Below are 22,296 nucleotides of genomic sequence, written 5' to 3'. Positions count from 1 at the left end.
TTGTTTTTCAGATTAGAGCAATTCAGATTATCTTCTTTCGAGATGAAGGAAAAGAGAAAAATAATGGAAATAAAACGTCTGAATCAATTTCACTGAATGCTAGTAAGATCATTCTTTTTTTCTCAACACCTTAAAATTATTAGATTCATAACACACATTAAAATTTAGGACAAAATCAATTTCCCCAGCTTGTAAGTGCTGTGTCCGTGTGAAAATTCCATTTCTGTAATGTAAAATGGTAAATATTCATATAATCACTAACAAATACATTTTTATGAGGAAAAGATATATATATGAAATACTCTGTCTTTAAGATCTTACTTCTTGAATAATAAACCAAGTTATATGAAACACTGATGTGCTTGCATTCTTACCTGTAAATGGGAAAATTAAGTAACATGAGAAGATAGACTTTGATGAAAATATTTGCTCCCCCAATCGATCTTTTAGTATTTGTTTTCACGGGGTATTTTGCCTTGGTGGATTAGCACTCCTATATATGAAAATGCTATTGTTTTTATAGTCAGGAGACCATTTGGGGCACATATTACCTGTGGTGTGATAAGTGATAAACAAGGTAATTTCTTAGAGGCAAGGTGTTCTTTGGATTTGCTTTAGATTTGAGAATCCCCAGGGATGTTCCTCAATAGTGTTACAGCCTTTATGAATCTTCTTGTCAAGATATTTATTCATTGAAAGATGACAGTTTATTTTTTTACAGGCTTATTAAATATCTTCAAGTACTCTTTCCCTGTGGCACTAATTATAATATTGAAATGATCTAGTTTTAGTACTGATTAGAGCATGGCTCTCATTAGGTGGTGTTTTTTTTTATACAGCAGGTTCTTTCTCATTAGGTATTGACACAATAGAAATCTAAATTCATGGAGATAGATCTGGCTTAATTTTCTTCTGAAGAATACAAGAGAGTGGGCAGCTGACCAAATGGAGAACCAGAAAGGGTCTGGAAGAGAACTGTTCAACGTGTGTCAGGAGGCCCTCACTTTAATTTCTGTATCTTTGTTCATGCTGGTTTCCCAGCTTGGAATTTTGTCTTCTGTTCTCCCCACCTATCTAAATCCTACATTTCTCAGGGTCCAGCTCAGGTCCTTCTTCATCCACTAAGCCCTTGTCCACTTCTGTTACTGTCCAGAGAGTGAGAGAGACCGTATCCTTAGCTGATCACAGTCTCTAAAGAATTGTGTTCGGATATGGTTTCTGCCTTTTTAGGAGGAGAGTGATCAAGAAGAGGGAGTTATGGGGGAAAATGACATAAAGGGAATAGACAGTTTGAAAGGGGCAAGTTTATTTCAAGAAGATTTAGAAACAAGATAGCTGTCTTCAAGGGCTGACATATGCATCTCGAGTTAGATTTGCTCTAATTACCTTTAAAACAGTGGTTTGCAAATTTTTCTCTGCAGAGCTGCAGGCGTTCTGTGGTGTGCCTTGGGCTGCAGGGGGAGCGGCAGAGAGGAGATGGGGGCCCAAGTGGACATGCTGAGGGCCCCCTGCAGCTCCCAACAGAAGAGTTCCACTTCTAACTGCTTTATATATTGAGCTTGTGCCTACTATTTCTTTTAAAGGCACATTGCACTGGTTAAAAAAAATAAAGTTTTGAAAAACTTTACTGTATAGGTGAGAGTTTTGGTTCAATGTAGGATAAAATGTTTCAGCAATAAGAGGCTTCAAAAAATGAAATGGACTGCTTTTGTGAAATGTGAGTTCCACGTTAAGTCAGAAGCTTAATGGCTCTGACAAGGATGATGGAAGATTTCTGCTTATGGGGAGAAGTTGTGTTGGATCCTTCCTAGGTTTCCTACAGTTCTAAGATTGTGTGGTTGATTTCTTCTTTTATTGTCAGTATCAGATGATTTGGCACTTAGCTGTTCTCAATTGGTTATTTGGGTAAACCCCACCTCCCCATTAAATCATGAGGCTCCAGAGGGTAGGAACAATGTCTTTACTGCTTTTGGATTCTTTAGATCCCAGCATAGATGTAGGGGCTCAGTAAATACTTGTTGATACAAGAAATAACTGCAAGAAATATATGCTTGATTGCCTTATGACCTCTTCAAATTATAAAGGGTGATAAGGGAAGGTATTTGAAGGGTTTTTTGGTTTTTAACTATTGCTTTCTGCCCTCTAGGAATAGTAGAAATGACAAAGGAGATTTAAGATAAGCATTTATATATATATATATATTTTTGGCCAGGAGGCCAGAATACTATTGTGTACTACTGTGTCTGAAAAAGTGAACATGACCTCTCCCCTCTCCCTTCTCCTCTAGGCGCCCCCTACCCTCACCGTTGGGGGGGTGCTAAAAGGTGAAACTTTGAATGTGGAAATCATGACTCTCCATACAAATTGAGAAACTGAGACACAGTAGGAAGGCAACATGAGATTTACAGGTATCCCAAGTGCAGATAGGGGAATGCATTATAAAAGGATCACATCTCTGGACTTCAGGTGTGGTTTTTTTTTTTTTTTCTTTGCCTCATGATTCTGTTGGTTCTGATGTTATGAGAACTAGAACTAAAGGGTATGAATTACAGGAAAATTTTCCAGATGCAAGATTTGAATCTAGTCATCGTGATAGAACTGATAGGAGCAGGCAGGTGCTTGATGAACACAACATCCTCTCAAGAAGCCCTTTCACTCATAGGAGGCCTTTTATATTTCTTCTCTCTGTACTGGGTGGAAAAGGACAGGGTTCTCCCCCACCCCAATTCAGGGCATGTTGCCTTGTGCCCAGTAGACACTCAAGAAGTGCTTATTTAATTGAGCTGAATTTTATTAACGGGACTTTCAGCCAATTACCAGTTACAGTCCACACCGTAGCTGGTGTTAGTTGACATCATTGCTTAAAGTCTCTGCTTATACCTCTGCAACCTCACAACCTGAGTGTCAGGATGACAGGTTTCATGGTGTCAGTATCTTATAATTCAAATGGGGAAATTGGTCACATCTGAAAATACAAACAGACTTGTGAAGGATCTCTGTCCAAGTTTGTTGTTGATAAATAACAAGGAAAATGCCTGGAGCCAGTAATGATTCCAGCATTAAGGAAGCCTTGGAATACCCCTAGGGATGCTTTTGTTAGGTGAGTAGTTATAAATCCAAACTATGTGTATTGTAATACCTGAGTACCTTCTGGAGTGAAGATGTCGTAGACAGACAGAAAGCTCAATAGGGAAGGGCTCTCAAAAATAGTCTAATACCTGTACCTGTGATACTGATGGAGAATAAATTGGGGGCCCAGATTTACTTAAAGAGCCAGAACATAGGTTATTTGATTCCTGAGATAAATGCTTATTCATAATGCTGAGAGAATATCTTTATTCATTCTGTAAATTTTTCATAATATTTAGAAATGGCCTTTCTTCTCAAGGCTGTTTTGAAATTTGGGGATTATGCATAATTCTGCAACTGTTAATATAGCCTTAAAACTGCTAAACATGTCTTAGGGCTTCAGGTAGTAAGAGGGCACTGCAGGTGTCAAGAACATCACAAAGCTGCTTACATAATATACAGGATAACATCATAATGCCTTAGGCAACAAATTTCTTATGCAATATGGGTGAAAATAAAAGACCTATGTAAAAAATTTAAGATGATTAAGGCAACTGATTTGGAAATTGTGTGTGTAAAACAATAAGTATTGTTTAAGCATATTAAAGCATGTTGGACAGGGACCTGTATTCAATATCATGTAATAAACCATAATGAAAAAGAATATGAAAAAGAGTATATATATGTATAACTGACACTTTGCTGTACAGCAGAAATTAACACAACATGGTAAATCAACTATACTTCAATAAAATAAATTTTTAGAAAAAGCATGCTGGAGCCAATTTTTAACTCATTTAAGAGAATACGCTACTTTTGAAGCCTTTAATAAACCTCAGTTGAATGTGCATATGTACATGATTCTTAGCAACAGTTCATTAAAATATCAATCAATCCATCAACATAGTTGAGTTATGCTGGGCAGCTCCAGAGATCAGAAATAGGATCAGGATGAAAGTTTCACAGAAGAAGATTTAAATATCTAATAAGAAAGAACTTAAATCATATTTCACTTATTAATTTTTAATTATACCAAAGAATCTAAAAGTGAAAATTGTCTTCTTCTGTCTCCCAGCCATCCAAATTCCCTGTCCAGAGATAACCCCAGCTTCTTGGATATCCTTCCTGAGATTTTCTGGGCATATACATGCACATAGGGAAGCATACTGAATGTACTGTTTAGTACATTGCACTTTCACTCACTTAGCTGTATTTTGGAGATTGATGAAAACCTTTCTGTTGACTAGTGCTCTTTAGCAGTGGAACAGACTGTCTTGTGATGTAGCTGAGAAGTGTCATCAAGTGTTCAAGAAAGGCTGGAGGATTGGGTCTGAGGAATGTCGAAGAGATTCCCATCCTAGGTGGGCGCTGGCAATAGATGACCTCCAAGGCTCCCCTTCTCAAATTCTGATATATTTAAGTGCCTACTAGGTGCTAAGCACTGTGGGTCAAAAAAAGAAGTATAATAGACATTTTGAAAGAAGACATACAGATGACCAACAGACATAAAAAATGCTCAATATCACTAATCACAACCACAATGAGATATCACCTCACACCTGTCAGAATGGCTATTATCAAAAAGACTACAAATAGCAAGTGTTGGCGAGGATGTGGAGAAAAGGAAACCCTTGTGCACTGTTGGTGGAATGTAAATTGATGCAGCCACTATGGAAAACAGTATGGAGATTCCTCAAAGAATTAAAAATAGAACTGCCATATGATCCAGCAATTCCACTTCTGGATATTTTTCTGAAGAAAACCAGAACTCTAATTCGAAAATATATATGCATCCCCCTATGTTCATTGCAGCATTATTTACAATAACCAAGATATGGAAGCAATGTAAGTGTCCATCAATAGATGAACAGATAAAGAAGATGTGATATATATACACACACACACACACACACACACACACACACTCCAATGGAATATTACTTAGCCATAAAAAAGAATGAAATCTTGCCATTTGTGACAATATGGATGGACCTAGAGGGTACCCTAGAGGGTATTATGGTAAGTGAAATAAGTCAAAGAAAGACAAATACTGTATGACTTCACTTATATGTGGAATCTATTGTAAAAAGCAAAACAAATGAACAAACATAACAAAACAGAAACTGACTCATAGATTCAGAGAACAAATAGGTGGTTGCCAGAGGGGAGGAGATGAGTAAAATAGGCGAGGGAGATTAAGAGGAACAAACTACCAATTACAAAATAAATGAATGATGGATGAAATGTACAGCATGGGGAATATATTGTATATATTGTAATGAGGAATATATCAATAGTATTGTAATAACTTTGTATGGTGACAGATGGTAACTAGACTTATCATGGTGATCATTTTGTAATGTATAGGAATATCGAACCCCTATGTTGTGCACTTGGAACTAAAATAATGTCGTAGGTCAATTATATTTCAATTAAAAAAAAGAAGTATAAGGACCTTACATTTTAGTTGGGGAGACTATACACCATTGGTGGAAGTGTGAAAAATTCCATAAGAAAAAATTAATGATATCACAGAGCTCTATATACAAATAGTTGTTGAATGAGCCAGGTAGATGACAGTCAGTACTATGAGTTAAGTGAAGGGTGGAGAAGCCTGGGGGGCTGGGGAATGAGATTGTACCTAAGCCTTGAAGAATTGAGTTTGGATTGACAGGGAGGAGGTAAGCAGAATAGTTTGGCACTGAGGAACACTGAAAGTGAGTACAGGGACACTGGGTAGGACAGTATAAAAGTGAGGAAGTAAGAAGTCGACAGGGAATAGAGCTGGTGGTTGGGACCATGTTATGGAGCAGGGGAATTCAAGGCTCTGAAGGGTAGCCTACGTTTAGGGAGTGACAAGGGCCCACTGAAAGTTTCTGAACAGGAACGTGACAGTGTGGTGTGTTAGAAAAGTGAGTGTATCCTGTTGCATAAATATGGGGTCAGGGTAAAACAGACCTCAATGTTAGTGTTGGCGATAAAAGAGAAAGAGAATAAAAAAAATAAAATGAAAAGAGATATGTGACTGCGGATTGAATTTTGGAGTCAAGGGCAGGGAATGAAAGACTGATGACTCCATGTCTTCAAGCCCCATTTGCCTGGGAGAAAAATGGTGCCATTAACAGAAATAAGGAAGACAGAAATTGGTGTTTTGGGGACAGAGGTGATGAACTTGATTTTAGATTAAAGTTGACATGATCAGAGAGATTCAGATAAAAGCGCGTAGTTGAAATAGTGGGACTAAATAAAGCTCTTGAAAGAAATTAGAACTGTGGATGGCCACATCCCCAACTCTGTACCTTTAGGTCCACAACTGCCCCCTGAGTGCCCCATCAACCCACCTGAGAAGGCGAGCTAATTTCATATCAGACTCATATCAGTTTAAGTGGGAGGGAATTGTTTACTAGTAGCAATGTAATGACCACTGCAGGAAAATGTAAAAATAAGTAGACTTTTATTTGACTCAAACATTACATTTCATCTCTATGGAATGTGTTTTGTCCTACTGTGACTGAGAGTCATTTAAATCCTTGCATACTGTTTCAGCTTGTTGGATTCTGAAAAAGAGGTCTACAGTAGTGTTCTGGTGAGTTACCATCTAATATAGTATTATTGTCTTTATAGTTATTAATAAATGTAGCACTTATTTGAGTTTGAAATTTAGTGAACTAGCTTGTATCCTGTGACATAATTGTACATGCCTCTCTTTTAACAGCTTGCACATTGAAATGTAATTATTTGAAACCTCTGTAACATCCCAAGGGAGAAAGTATATGATATTTTAGGGTGAGGGATAGATTTTATTTGCCCTGAGGAACGGGTATGCATCCTCTTCTCTGTTGATAAGAGAGTGTTGTGGTAAAAGAGCATTGTGTTCCCCTTTTTATTTACTCTGTTCCCCAGGAGCTACATTTGATGCTGAACTGTATATTTTTTGGTTAGTATTTTTTATGTCTTCTCTCTTCTAGACCTGAACTTTCTCTTACTATTCTATTATACAATGTATATCTCTTATTGTAAGCCAGTGCACATCTTGTTGGGGGAGAGAGAAGGTACAAATAAATTAAATTTGTTATAACTGTTAAACTATTCCCAAAGCATCAAGACCATTTCCCCTCAGCACATGGAATAATTCCAAGATCATAGTAGATACTAAAAAATATTTTGAATGTTCAACAAGGGTTCAGAAAAGTCAAGGAGACTATCTGAGAGGGGAAAACTAGAGATGCTATTTTGAAATAGGAGGCATTTATGCTAGACTGATAAATGAATAGGGTTTTGACAGGCTGGTGGGTTTTTTTAAGGAAGGGAGTAGCACTAGCAGAGATGTGAAGGCAGGAAAATGTGGAGGTGGGCTGTGTCCTTGTAATGGTGAATAATCTGTTTTGGAGAAGCATGGGGGAGGTGAATGGAGAGGTGGGAGGGGAGCCTGACTCACTGCCGCTGTTAGGATTATCATCTGTGGCTATTACTTGCTCTTGTCTCTTTGTCATCTTGTCTGGGGTGAGGCTCCAGAGTCCACACGTCCAGGGTTAAAGAGTTCACAGGGACGAGAGGGCACAGCCACCACTGTCCTCTCTCTGCCCGCCCTTGACTCTTAGTCATTGACTCTAATCCTTTACTTAAAACAACTTAGCTGTGATGTTATTTTAACCCTGCTTAAAACCCAAGAAGTCCAAAGGCTGTCGGACAATCTTAATTATTCTTTAGTTTGCTCACCAGGAGGCCCTGAACATAAAGCACGCTTACACCCAGAGGAAGCAGAGACTCCCCTCCCAGAAAATAGATTATTTCATTACTTGAAGCTGTATGGATGAAATCTGGAGGTAATAAACATAAAAATTTTTATTTATTAAGCATTACGTGCCAAATATTCTTCTCAGAACTTTCTAATGATTGTGTCATTTAGTCCTTATCACCGTCCTTAGAAGCATATATTTATTATTACCTCAATTTTAATAATGAAAAAAATGGACAAAACTTCAGTAGCATTTAAGTTCGCACAGTAAATGCCAGAGCCAGGACCTGAATCCAGGCAGTCTGACTCCAAAACCTGAGCTTTTAGCCAGTGCATTATACTGATTTAAAGAAACACATTAAAGGGAATTCCCTGGCAGTCCAGTGGTTAGGACTTCGTGCTTCCACTGCAGGGGGCACAGGTTTGATTCCTGGTTGGGGAAATAGGATCCTGCATGCCGCAAGGCCAAAAAAAAAAAGGACGTTAAGAAAGTGTGAGCAATATGGAATCTAAAAAAAAAAAAAAAAGGTTCTGAAGAACGTAGGGGTAGGACAGGAATAAAGATGTAGAGAATGGACTTGAGGACACAGGGAGGGGGAAGGGTAAGCTGGGACGAAGTGAGAGAGTGGCATGGACATATATACACTACCAAATGTAAAACAGCTAGCTAGTGGGAAGCAGCCACATAGCACAGGGAGATCAGCTCCGTGCTTTGTGACCACCTAGAGGGGTGGGATAGGGAGGGTGGGAGGGAAACGCAAGAGGGAGGAGATATGGGGATATATGTATATGTATAGCTGATTCACTTTGTTATAAAAGCAAAAACTGACACACCATTGTAAAGGAATTATACTCTAATAAAGATGTTAAAAAAAATAAATAAAGAAAGTGTGAGCAATAAACATGTTGTTCCATATCCAGTAGATGATGACAAAAAATTAAGAGTTAGTGTTAAATTAATAGACCTTTATATGTCAAATTTCATGAACTGAGTGGCTATGGGTCCACTGAGGCCTTCGTTTTATCATATTAACGTTTAAATAAAAAATTATTTTTGAATGCTTTTAGATGGGGTATGCAGTCTTCTTTTCATGAATATCCCATATTAGCCCGCAAGTTTATGGCATTGGAAGACACGTTCTGTTAGTTCAGAATGCATTTTATTATGTTAGTTCAGAATGTAGGTCCCTGCTTGAGTCAAGGAGAAGGAAGAAGGGATGAAGATGATGCCGTCTACATAGGTCCCCTTTTATCAGGAGAGGAAAGCCTTTCCCAGAAACCCCTGCAATCCACTCCCCTTAGGTCACCTCAGCTAGAACTGGGCTGCATGGCCATCCCTCACTGAAGGGAAGGCTAGAAAAGTAGGGAACAGGATTTTCATGATGAGTTTAGACCAGTCAAAATCCTTCTCCTGGAGCTGTGTGCATTAGCACACCAAACAAAATTGGGGTCGTATTTAGCAAAGAAGGGGGATGGGTATTAGAAAAGGGACTAAGAATACCTGTCATCATCGTGTTGTTTAAAATTCTGATTGTCTACATAGTACACTTACAGTGGAATGATTCATCTGAATGAGTTGACCACTTTAACAAACATCCTCAAAATTCCAGTGGCTTAATTAGTTACTTGCTGACACTTCAGTCCATCATGGTGAAGTCCTCACAGTTGCTCAGGGATCCAGGTTCCTTCTGTATTGTTCAACAGCCATCTTCAAATTCCAGCCACCAAGATTGCTCTAGAAGGAGGAGAGAGTATAGGGAAGGCACACAACACTTAACTGTCTTGGTCACCACGGCAGGCACATTCCATTGTGAGAACTAGGAAATGTTTGGCCGTGTCTCTAGGGAGAGAAAGTGGGTTTGGTGAGCCTCTAGCCAGCTTCTGCCACACTACAGTTGAGTGAAATCCGGTTTTCACTGAAGAGAGTTGACAAAATGGATAAAGGCGTTCTTTACAAATGTGAAATTTGTGAGTTTTGCAAGAAGTAATAAATGAGATTTACTATCTTTTGATATTTCTTGAAGGTATTTCACCAGATATTCCTCTTTTTTTTTTTTAATTTTTATTTATTTTTTGGCTGTGTTGGGTCTTCATTGCTGTGCCCGGGCTTTCTCTAGTTGTGGCGAGTGGGGGCTACTCTTCGTTTCGGTGCACGGGCTTCTCATTGTGGTGGCTTCTCTTTTTGTGGAGCATGGGCTCTAGAGTGCGTGGGCTTCAGTAGATGCGGCGTGTGTGCTCAGTAGTTGGGGCACGTGGGCTTAGTTGTTCTGCGACATGTGGGATCTTCCCGGACCAGGGATCGAACCCGTGTCCCCTGCATTGGAAGGTGGATTCTTAACCATTGCGCCACCAGGGAAGTCCCGATATTCCTCTTTATAGACAATTAAAATATGGAGAGTAAAAGTCTCAAGCACATTATTTCCAAAGAGCCGTCCTGACCTCTCAAGACGGCAAGCAGCCTGCTGTTTTTAATTCTGTGTGTGCTGCCCCTTGGCTGTAATAACCAGTTAGCATGTATCTCACTTGGCTGTAAACTCCCAGAGGGCACAGACCATGTACAATTCATCTTTCAGTCACGAAGGTTTAATGCCAAGAAGGTAATCAATAAACGTGTAATTGAATGAATGATTAAATGGATAAATGCATGAATGTATTGACAATAGTAAAACTTCAAATCAGACTAAAGGGGGAAAAGGCTCGTTTTGAATTCATGCAAATTTTGATTTACAGAATATTTATAAAAATATGTTTTTCTCTTTATGAGCATAAATCATATGAACGAGCTGCTCGAAAATAATTAGCATATGTAGTAACAGCATCTAGTTGTATACAAATGTTTATGAGGCAAAGATCTTAAAATTTTTTCATAAATAGATTAAATACATTTCAATTTGAGTGACCTTAAATTTTACACCTGTGGAGAACAAGTTAGTGAGATTTTTATTTCACTAGTAATATTTGTGATACTATTCAAATTTTCTATTCATTAACTCAACCAATATTCAATGAGTTCTTAAACAGAAGACACTGATAAACACACTAGTCTGTGATTATATAACTGTATGATTTATAATTGGAATGAATGCTAGAAGGGCAAAGAGTGACAGGGAGTACATAATTTATATTGGAAATTTAAGGATGTTTCTGAGGAGGTACTGTCTGTGTTAAGATGAAAAGGAAGAGTGAGACAAAGCTAGAAAAGAGAAAGAGCACTTCAGAATGTGTGAAGGTTCTTGGGGGAAGCGCTTGATGGGTGGGAGGACCTGAGAAAGAAGCCCAGGGCCATCAGGTTGGAGGGGGAGAGGCTGAGAGGTGGGCACGGCCAGGCCTCACGGACCTCATTGGACCTTTGCTTTAATCTATTAGCTCATGTGATTCAAAAAAAGAGAAAAAAGAACTTAGCTGTTTTAGATGGCAGCATATAATAAACCCTTTAGCCTGACCTTTTAGCCACCATAAAACAATAAAATATATAAACACCAAGGATATACATTCAATAAGTACAATTTTTATTTGTAAATTAAAAAAAAATACCACCCTTGTAGCAACAATGAAAAAAAAAAAACCCTGAAAATATTGGTTACATTCTGGAAGTTAGATTGAGAGAAATGTGGTGGGAGATGGATTTAAATAAATGGAGGGAAAATAGTGTTTGACCTCAGACTCACTTTTTTAATGAGAAATTCCAGATGAATTAAAGACACCAAAATAACAATAGCTAACATTTATTTAGCTTGTACTATGTGTCAAGCCCTGATTCGAGCACTTTTTATTATATTGCACATATTTTACTCATTCACTCCTTGGAGCAACCCTATAAATTAGCAACTATTTTCCCCCATTTTACAGTTAGAGCAATGGAGGCTTAGAAAGAATAATGAGTAGGGCTACAGGCACTATAAACCTGGGCATTCTGGCTCCAGAGTCTGTGTTCTAATCTGTCATACACACACTGCCTCTAAAGTTCTAGGAAAAAATATATGTACTCTTGGTATAGGGAAGATCACACTAATCATGATTATAAAGTCAAAAACAAGGGAAAAGATTGACAGATTTGACTACATGAACATATATTTATTTAAACTTTTACATTTCCCCCAAATAGCCCAAATGAAAAATATAAACAAGAAGAAAAAGAGGTTGGTAGTATATGTAATAGACAGAGTGTTAATATTCTTTGTATATAAAGCATTGTTAGAATCAATAAAAAAGAACGAATCCCCCAGAAGAAAATGGCTTAGGGCAAGGGTCAACAAACTGGTCCTGGACTGAATCCAGTCCACCATCTGTTTTTGAAAATAAAGTTTCGTTGGAGTATAGCCATGCTCATTTGCATGCATACTGTCCAGGGCTGCTTTTGAGCTACAATAACAGAGTTAAATAATTGTGACATCAAAGGCTGCACTGTTTACTGTCTGGTCCTTTACAGAAAAAGTTCCCTACCTCTGATGTGGAGGAATATCCACTTCTGGTGGTCTTGAAAGACAAGAGAGAGCCTGTTCCCTTTGGAATGGCTTTAGGTGGTCCAGTTGGCCTCTTGAGGTCCCTCCCTCACCTCCATCCTGTTTTTTTTTTTTTTTTTTTCATCCTGTTTTATATTGAACTCATCTTGGGTTGAATGCCTGTAGACATCTGTCCTCTCTTATGCACTGATTCCTGCTAGGTCAGTCCTCCTGTTGACCTGTCTTTCTAACCTTACCTTCCTCTGCAGCCCCACCTCTTCCATGGGAAACAAACCCTGAGTCTTCAGTGCTTTCAAGACATGTTCTCTGGCCTTCATCAATACCGGACTCTCCAACCATCTACTTTTCTCTGCTCTTGCATCCATATCTTTTTGACTTTTGCTGGAGAAATTCACACAACTAGGGCAATTGGTGATACAACTACATTCATGATCTCTTACCTCTGCTAGAACTCTGTCCTGAATTCCTACGTGACCCCAAGTACATCTCTCCAAGTACATCTCTCCAAGTACATCTCACGACTGCCCCACCTAAACTTCCTTATCTCCTTCACTTTCTTCTCACACTTTACCACTCCTGTTCCCTTTTTAGCTATCTGAAAATGCACTTGCTTCTAAATCACAGAGGAAAAAAAAGAGGACAACTTCATGCAGTAAATACTGGCTCCCAACCTCTTCTGATTCCTCAGACGAGGAATCCATTTGTATCTTCTTCCTGCTTTATTGTCAGCGTTTGCCTCTAAACTGTTTTCCTTCCTGTAGCTTAGACCTATTTCACCTCTATTCTTCTATTTCAAAAAATGAAAGAAGGAAAGAATAAGGAGAGAAATAAGAGAGATAGGGACTTTCCTGGTGGCACAGTGGTTAAGAATCCACCTGCCAATGCAGGGGACATAGGTTCAAGCCCTGGTCTGGGAAAATCCCACATGCTGTGGAGCAACTAAGCCCATGTGCCACAACTTCTGAGCCTGTGTGCCACAATTACTGAAGCCCACATGCTTAGAGCCCATGCTCCGCAACAAGAGAAGCCACTGCAATGAGAAACCCGCGTACCACAACAAAGAGTAGCCCCCGCTCGCCGCAACTAGAGAAAGCCCACGTGCAGCAACAAAGACCCAATGCAGCCAAAAATAAAATAAATAAATTTTAAAAAAAAGAGAGAGAAAGAAAGATGAGATAAAGACAAAGGGAAGGATGGAGGGAGAGGAAAATAAAGAAAGAAGAGAAGAAAGGTAGAAAGGAAGCTCTTTGATGATCCTTTGAACCCTACACTCCTCACCAGCTGTCCCTGCACATCTCTCTTTCCCTTCACAGCCAAGCTTTTTTTTTTTTATATATTAGCTATATTCCCTGTGTTGTACAGTAGATCTTTGTAGCTTTTTTTTTTTAAACTAAGTTATTTATTTATTTATTTATTTATTTATTTATGGCTGTGTTGGGTCTTCGTTTCTGTGCGAGAGCTTTCTCTAGTTGCGGCAAGTGGGGGCCACTCTTCATTGCGGTGCGCGGGCCTCTCATTATCGCGGCCTCTCTTGTTGCGGAGCACAGGCTCCAGACGCGCAGGCTCAGTAATTGTGGCTCACGGGTCTAGTTGCTCCGCGGCATGTGGGATCTTCCCAGACCAGGGCTCGAACCTGTGTCCCCTGCATTGGCAGGCAGATTCTCAACCACTGCGCCACCAGGGAAGCCCACAGCCAAGCTTTTTGAACACACACTCCCCGCTTGTCACCGTCTCCTCACATAGTGTCATATGATTTACCTCCCACTGAGGCTCGTGAAGGCACCCTGGCCAAGTTGCTACACAGTGTGTACCCCTCCCATCCCTGCCTTATTGGACTCATTTGAGCTTATGATACAGTTGACTGTTACCTCATTCTTAAAACTGGCTTCACTTTCTTTGTTGGTATTGCTGTCTTCTGGTTTTCCTCTTTCTTTTCCCTCAAGAACTTTGCATGCTGCTACTCATTTTCCCTCCTCTTAAACAGAATTCCATCCTTGGGCCCCTCTTCTCTCCTAGGCAATCTCATTACCTCTATACTACTGACTCACAAATCTCTACCCCTACCCTGGACTTTTTTTTCCAGACTCCTCAGTCAAGTGCCTACTAGGATATCCACATGCCTTAATGTCCTAAGATCATTGAAAACTGAACACAGCAGAATTCAGCCCCCTGTAATACCCCTCATGCCATTCCACACTGTGACTCCCTATTCCCTGTCATATTGCATGAACCGCTGTGCCGTAATGCTCCGTGACTTGTATCTCTGCCCAATTCCATTCTGAGCTTCTCGAGAGCAGGGACTACTTGTTTCATCTCTGTATCTCTGTGTCCAGTACACTGAGTTTGCTCAATAAATGTGTGAGACAGTGGAAGTAAGGAAGATGAGTGAAAACAAGAAAGGATGGAACCTATTTAGGATTCAAGTGTTCCCGACAGAAATCATGACTAATCAATCAGTAGATTGTCCTCTGAAATGAACTGAGGATGGGAAATTGGCTGGATGATGAAGTGCAAAAAACATTCTTCTTTTCTAGGGCCTGTTGATAAAACAACAAAAACTCATGAGACTTGTTGAAACTGATTAAATAGCTATGACAGATGACTTTTATTTAGTACTGAAGCCTTTTAGGCTTGTAGACTGTAGGACGCAGAGGCTACAACAGTGTTCTCCTCAAAACATGAAGTTTAGCAGTAACCATTGAAAATTTTACATTTAGCACTTAGCACAGTTTCAGTTAGTACCTGAATTCTTGGTACTTGGCAGCACTGAGAACACAGTGTAAAATGTTCTGAGTGTAAAATGTTCTAGTATCAAGTGTTCTTAGAATGTTTAAGTCAGAGTACTAATCCTTGAGCAATTTGTAACACCAACTATAAAAATAGGCAAGAGAGAAAACACCAGTCACATTGTATTATAAAGTAGAGGAATTATGATCTTCAGAGCCTAGATTTGAATAAATAAAGTGGCAATCAGAAGTCATAAAAAAAGATATGTATGTCACACTCAGGCCAGAAACTGGTCATGTTTCAACATGTTTATATGTTGTAAACTCAGATTGTCTTAATGCCAATAGTAATGTTTTATTTTTTAAAAAGTCAATTCAAGACTTTTGGAAATTTGAAATTAATGAACATTAGAATATCCCAACAGTCATATTAGAATAGTAATAGTTCCTATACAACTGAACACATGTCCTATAAAGTAAATTATCTACAACTAACTCCATGTTTCTCTAATTTTTCTGACAAATATTTATTGTAAAAGTAAGCATTTAAGGTCTCAGTCTTCCATAGGGTAAAAAAGTATCATTAAGACACACTAGGGGCTTCCCTGGTGGCTCAGTGGTTAAAGAATCCGCCTGCCAACGCAGGGGACACGGGTTCGAGCTCTGGTCTGGGAAGATTCCACGTGCCGCGGAGCAACTAGGCCTGTGCCCCATGGCTGCTGAACCTGTGCTCTAGAGCCTGTGTGCCACAACTACTGAAGCCCACGTGCCTAGAGCCCGTGCTCCGCAACAAGAGAGGCCACGGCAATGAGAAGCCCGCGCACCACAATGAAGAGTGGCTCCTGCTCGCCGCAACTAGAGAAAGCCCGCGCACAGCAACAAAGACCCAACGCAGCCAAAAATAAATAAAAATTAAAAAATTTATTAAAAAAAAGACATCACTAAATCCAGTATTACATTAAAGTAATACCAACAATGCAATTTGTCTCATCACTTCAAACCCCTTCCTTGTTTAAATCAAATATAACATTTTAGGGAGTTTGGGAGATAGAGAAAAAGGGAATTCTATAATCCCACCAACTTCACACAGCGTTTTGCAGAAATTTTTTTTATAATTATAATTGCGTATATAATTTTGTATCTTGCTTTTAAAATTAGTATTCCTCTCATGAAAAATTTTCTGTGACGTTACTAAATAATTATGATTATAATTTTTATCGTTGCCTAATACCATCTAACGATGTACCATAATTTATTTAACCATTTACCCACTGGGTAATTTAGATGAGATCCACTTTTTTACTTGGTACTATGGATCTTTCCCCACAATACTTTGTACTTTTTTCTTATGGTAGATTTCCAAAACTAAGATTGCTCAGTTGAAAGTTATACTTTTAGAGACACAATAGCATAATGATTTTCCAAAGGATTCTTGCAATTAATAGTTCCCCCTGAAGTGTAAGAGTACCAATTTCACTGCTAATTTAGCAAGTGTTTTAAAATGAGTACCTTATTGGTTGTTTTGTCTTGTTTTAGTTTATAAACTTTGTTTTCTAGAGAAGTTTTAGGTTTACAGAAAAATGGAGCAGAAAGTATAGAGGGCTCCCAGATATCCCCCCGCTACCCCCTCCCCATAGTTTTCCCTATTATTAACATCTTGCATTAGTGTAGTATATTTGGGTTTTTTTGTAATTATTTATTTATCTATCTATTTTTGGTTGTGTTGGGTCTTTGTTGCTGTGCTCGGGCTTTCTCTAGTTCCATCGAGCAGGGGCTACTCTTTGTTGCGGTGCACGGGCTTCTCATTGTGGTGGCTTCTCTTGTTGCGAGCACGGGCTCTAGGCGCACGGGCTTCAGTAGTTGTGGCACGCAGGCTCAGTAGTTATGGCTCGCAGGCTCTAGAACGCAGGCTCAGTAGTTGTGGCACATGGGCCCTGTTGCTACACGGCATGTGGGATCTTCCCTGACCAGGGATGGAACCCATGTCCTCTGCATCGGCAGGCGTATTCTTAACCACTGCGCAACCAGGGAAGTCCTTAGTGTAGTATATTTGTTTGATGAATGAATGTTATTGATGAATGAATATTGATACTCTATTATGAACTGAAGTTCATAGTTTATATTAGGATTCACTCTTCATGTTGTACACATCTGTGGGTTTTAACAAATGTTTAATGTCATGTATCTACCATTACTGTGTTGTACAGAAGAGCTTCACTGCCCTAAAAATCTGTGCTCCGCCTATTCATCCTTCCTCCCCATAAGACCCTGGCAACCACTGATCTTTTTTTTTTTTTTTAAATATTTATTTATTTATTTATGGCTGTGTTGGGTCTTCGTTTCTGTGCGAGGGCTTTCTCTAATTGTGGCAAGTGGGGACCACTCTTCATCGCAGTGCGTGGGCCTCTCACTATCGTGGCCTCTCTTGTTGCGGAGCACAGGCTCCAGACGCGCAGGCTCAGTAATTGTGGCTCACGGGCCCAGCTGCTCCATGGCATGTGGGATCTTCCCAGACCAGGGCTCGAACCCGTGTCCCCTGCATTGGCAGGCAGATTCTCAACCACTGCGCCACCAGGGAAGCCCACCACTGATCTTTATATTGTCTCTGTAGCTTTGCCTTTTCCAGAATGTTAATATAGTTGGAATCATACAGTAGGAAGCCTTTTTAAACTGTCTTCTTTAGCTTAACAATATACGTTTATATTTCCTCCATGTTTTTTATAGCTCGATAGCTTGTTTCCTTTTATCATTGAATAATACTCCACTATAAGGATGTACCACAGTTTACCTAGTCACCTTTTGAAGAACATCTTGGTTGCTTCTAGTTTTGACAATTATGAATACAGCTGCCATAAACATTTGTGTACAGGTTTTTTTATGTACATAACTTTTCAACTCATTGTGTAAAGTGCGTTTTTATATCTACCTTATATTGTTTTAGACATGTGGTCTCTTCTGTCTCTGAATATATTAATGAAACAAATGTTTAAATACCTTTTTCTGCCTATAGAGTCTCTGTTTTCTCTAGATTGCTTTTCATTTGTTTGTTTGTTTTGGTCGCTATCTTCTATGTCTGAGATATTCCTCAGTTGTCTGGTGATCCTGGTTGTCTGGTCTTACTTAAGAGCAATGCCCCATAAAGCTGATAAGAAGCTCTGATCCCATGGTGAGGCCTGCCACCTGTGGGCCATTTCACTAAGAAATGCTCGCTGTTGGTATGTTAAGACTTTCCTCTTGGACTAGTTAGATTCCCTGGAGAAAAATCTTCTGACCTTCTCACTTGATGGTGTAGGACTGGATACCACCTTTTTGGAAGCTGAGTTGGAGAAGAGGTCTGGCGGTGGGTGGACTCAGCTTTCAGTGTATAAAATGTTCACCTAATCCTCGTATTTGCAGAATGGTACTGCTCCCCCTGCCCCCTGCCGCCACCCCCTGTAACTGTGCCTGTCCAGCTTTCTGCAGATGCAGGAGATAGAGTTACCTGCTTGGACTTGGGGAAGAGCTCTGGGGCCTTATCTGATTCTTAAAAGAGAATTTCAGTTAATCCTCCTGTTTCTAGCCTCACCTTTATCCTCATACCTGGAACCTAACCTTGCAGTGCCTTTGGGGGAGGTATGCGGTTTACTGTGTAAACTGGTTGTTTCTAAAACTTGACATGGGACTCAATTTTCTCAATTCTGCAAGGTCATCTGCTTATCTATCCGCTTTCCAGTTTAAATTTTTTGTTGCTATTTCTTTTGCTTCTGTTCTCTTTTGTCCTTATGATTTCATGCCTTTAAAAATCCTTTGCTATGCTTTTAGTTAAGTTTTTATAGGAAATGAAAGTAAATACATTTGCATAATCTGCCATATTTATGTGAAATTCTTATATCCGTTTTTGAAAGGAAAGCAAAACCAATACCCTTCTCTATAGGCAATAGATGTTAATTGGTTTAAAACTTAAGAAAAAAAAATTTTTTTAAATGTTTAATTAACATTATCTATAAATGGACCACTGCGTAAAATTTTGGTGCATGTCCATTATGACTTTTCTGTATGAATACATAAACATGTGATGTATTTTTATTAATTTTTTGTTTGTATCAAAAATATAAATTATGTCTATAGAGATAGAAAGCAGATCAGTGGGGTTGGGAGTGGGGATTGGCTGGAAACAGGCATGAGGGAAGTTTTGGGGGTGATGGAGATGTCCTAAAATTGGATCGTGGTGTTCATTGCATCACTTTATAAATTTACTAAAATTTGTATGGGTGGGACGTCCCTGGCAGTCCAGTGGTTAAGACTTTACCTTCCAATGCAGGGGGTGTGGGTTCGATCCCTGGTCAGGGAGCTAAGATCACACATGCCTCGCGGCCAGAAAAACCAAAAAACATAAAACAGAAGCAATATTGTAACAAATTCAGTAAAGACTTTAAAAATGGTCCACATCAAAAAAAATCTTAAAAAGAAATCATTGATGTGTATATATTATGGTATATAAATTATAACAATAAATTTGCTTTAAAAATTCCCTACTGGCCAGCAAACAAAACAATACATGATTTTATTATACCATATATATCCTTGTTCACTTAAAAATCTGAACATGAACACTTTTCACATCAACAAATTTAGACCTACAAAATAGAAATTTTATGTGCATAATTAACAAATTGCACTTCTCCCAGCTCTTCTCCCTTCATCCTGCAAACAATAACATGTAAAATCCCACTTTTGTAATATATTTTTGCCTTCTTCCATTCTTATTCATACACTTATATATTGATGCACAGTTGTAATTATTACATACAGTTTAGTGCAGTGATTATAAAACAGCATCCTAACCATTTTCCCATGTGCTACATAATTATTGTTGACAATTACAAAATACTCCATAGAGTACATGTGTCATACACTAATTACCATATCCTTATGTTAGAACATTTCAGCTGTTTCAAAATTTATATTGTTAAAAATAATTATATAATGCATAAATTTATGCATATAGCTTTTCCTTTTTTAAATTATTTACTTAGGATAATTCCTAGAAAGGCTCTACTGCTCTTGAACTTAAGTAAACATAAATAAGTTCAGAGAAAAACAAGTTGGCTTTTACATATATAATTTCCTTTCAGTTTATTTTAGAAGATTATGTATATGGGGAGCCTATCATTTGTTACTATTACCTTTTAAGTTGTTCTGTGTTATGGCTTCTGACGTTTTGCTGAACATACTTTCTTTTAAAATAAATTTATTTATTTATTTTTGGCTGCGTTGGGTCTTCGTTGCTGCATGCGGGCTTTCCTTTTTAGTTGCAGCCAGCTGGGGCTACTCTTTGTTGCAGTGCGCAGGCCTCTCATTTAGGTGGCTTCTCTTGTTGTGGAGCATGGGCTCTAGGTGCACGGGCTTCAGTAATCGTGGCACATGGGCTCAGTAGTTGTAGCTCGTGGGCTCTAGAGCGCAGGCTCAGTAGTCGTGGCGCATTGGCTTAGTTGCTCTGCGGCGTGTGGGATCTTCCCGGATCAGGGCTCGAACCCGTGTCCCCTGCATTGACAGGCGGATTCTTAACCACTGCACCACCAGGGAAGCCCTGAACATACTTTTTAAGTCAGATATATTGATTTGAAGAAGTGAAGAAAAGCGGGAATTCTATGAAAAAAAAAAAACTCTAGATATTGTCTTCTTTTGCAGAAAGGCAGAAGCAACCTCACAGTGCTTTACTCTACTTAAATTTTCCAAATGGAGGGGTACGGTACCCATCTTAGTTTGGGCAGCCTCAGATTTCTGTCTGTATTGGGATATCTCATCACTGATTTGTAGCTGTGCTTCACTGAATACATGCTGAGAAGCCTTCTTTTAAACCAAAAACTCAGTTACAATTTTTTAAAAATTAGCATTAATGGATTACTACTTGGCCAAGTGAGGAAGAGACTGGGCATTCTGGAGCAGGCTCCAGGAGTTCTCAGCATCCACGAAATATACCTCACCCTTTACATAAGCAGATACTCAGGTCCCTGGAGGGAGGGAGGCTGAGGGTTTTGTTCTGAAATGATCAGCCACCCGCAGCCTGAATTCACTGTCTTTAGGACACTGTGCTCAATGGATGAGTTAGATGGTAGGGTCTCAGGAAGCCCAAAGTCAAGTTGGTTCCTGAGAAACAAGGCATGCTGTCTGCAACTTTCACTGCACTTCCCTCTGTGCTATAACCAGGGCATGACAACTGGGACCTTGTCACTAACACTTTAAAGTGTAATTTTTAAAGATTGTCCAAATTGTAAAATTAGCTCCCCCCTTGGCAGCTACTTCTCTTTCTCTACCCTCTTCAGTCCCTGAGTGGCCAGGAAAACCCAACATGAGGGGCAGGGAGCACTCCATTTCCTTCCCCTTTGTGTGTGGTGCCCATCAGCCTTTCACCCTCTAGTTGATTCAAGTACCTGTTATTTTTAAACAACTTTATTGAGATGTAATTCACATGTCATAAAATTCACTCATTCACAATGTATAATCCAATGGGTTTTAGTATATCCACAGAGTTGTGCAACCATCACCACAATCAATTTTAGAAAACTTATCACCCCCAAAAAAGAAATACTTAATCATTAGCAGTTACCTGCATTTCCTCCCAAATCCCCCAGCCCTAGGCCGTCACTAATCTACTTCCTATCACTACAGATTTGCCTATTCTAGACACTTCAAATTTTCATTTTATGTTGTCAAGCTTCACCCATGCTGTAGCATTCATTTTCTTGGTGGTGTCCTTTGAAGCATAAAAATTTCTAATTTTGATAATGTCTAGTTTATCTGTTTTTTATTTTGTCACTTGTGCTTTTGGTGTCATGACTAAGAAACCACTGCCTAAACCAAGTGTCAGAGATTTACACCAGTGTTTTCCTCTAAGAGTTTTATAGTTTCAGCTCTTACATTTAGGTCTGTGATCCATTTTGAGTTAATTTTTGTGTATAGTATAAGGTTGGGGTCCAACTTCATTCTTTGTATGTGGATATCTAGTTGTTTTAGCACCATTTGTTGAAAAGATTCTTCTCTCCTGATTGAATTAACTAGGCACCCTTATCAAAAATCAATTGACCATAAAGATAAGGTTTTTTCCTTAACCCTCAGTTGTACTCCATTGATCTGTACGTCTATTTTTATGCCAGTAGCACACAGTCTTGATTACTGTAGTTTTTGGATTACTGTGGTTCTGAAGTTGGAAGCGTGAGTCCTTCAACTTTGTTCTTTTGGAAGATTGTTTTGGCAATTTTTGGTCCCTTGAATTTCTGTGTGAATTTTAGGATAAGCATGTCAATTTCTGCTAAAAAGT

At 39.0% G+C, this 22,296-nt stretch overlaps 1 protein-coding gene across 16 annotated transcripts in view; it reads left to right on the top strand.

The window, feature by feature from the left end:
• The window catches only part of GREB1L (GREB1 like retinoic acid receptor coactivator), a 263,389-nt gene that overhangs the window by 22,142 nt on the left and 218,951 nt on the right, over window positions 1-22,296 (top strand). For 2 of the 16 annotated variants that reach the window (XM_082418578.1, XM_082418579.1), the window contains one exon: window positions 12-102. The exons of the other annotated variants lie outside the window; for them this stretch is intronic. The gene's annotated coding sequence lies outside the window, so the exon portion shown is untranslated. The remainder of the gene's footprint in view (window positions 1-11; window positions 103-22,296) is intronic. 16 annotated transcript variants of the gene reach the window in all.

The sequence above is a fragment of the Balaenoptera physalus genome, assembly GCF_965194825.1.
Source record: "Balaenoptera physalus genome assembly, chromosome: 12".
NCBI lineage: Eukaryota > Metazoa > Chordata > Mammalia > Artiodactyla > Balaenopteridae > Balaenoptera > Balaenoptera physalus.
The sequence above is the reverse complement of the archived record's forward strand: the minus strand, read 5'-3'. Positions and strand labels throughout refer to the sequence as shown.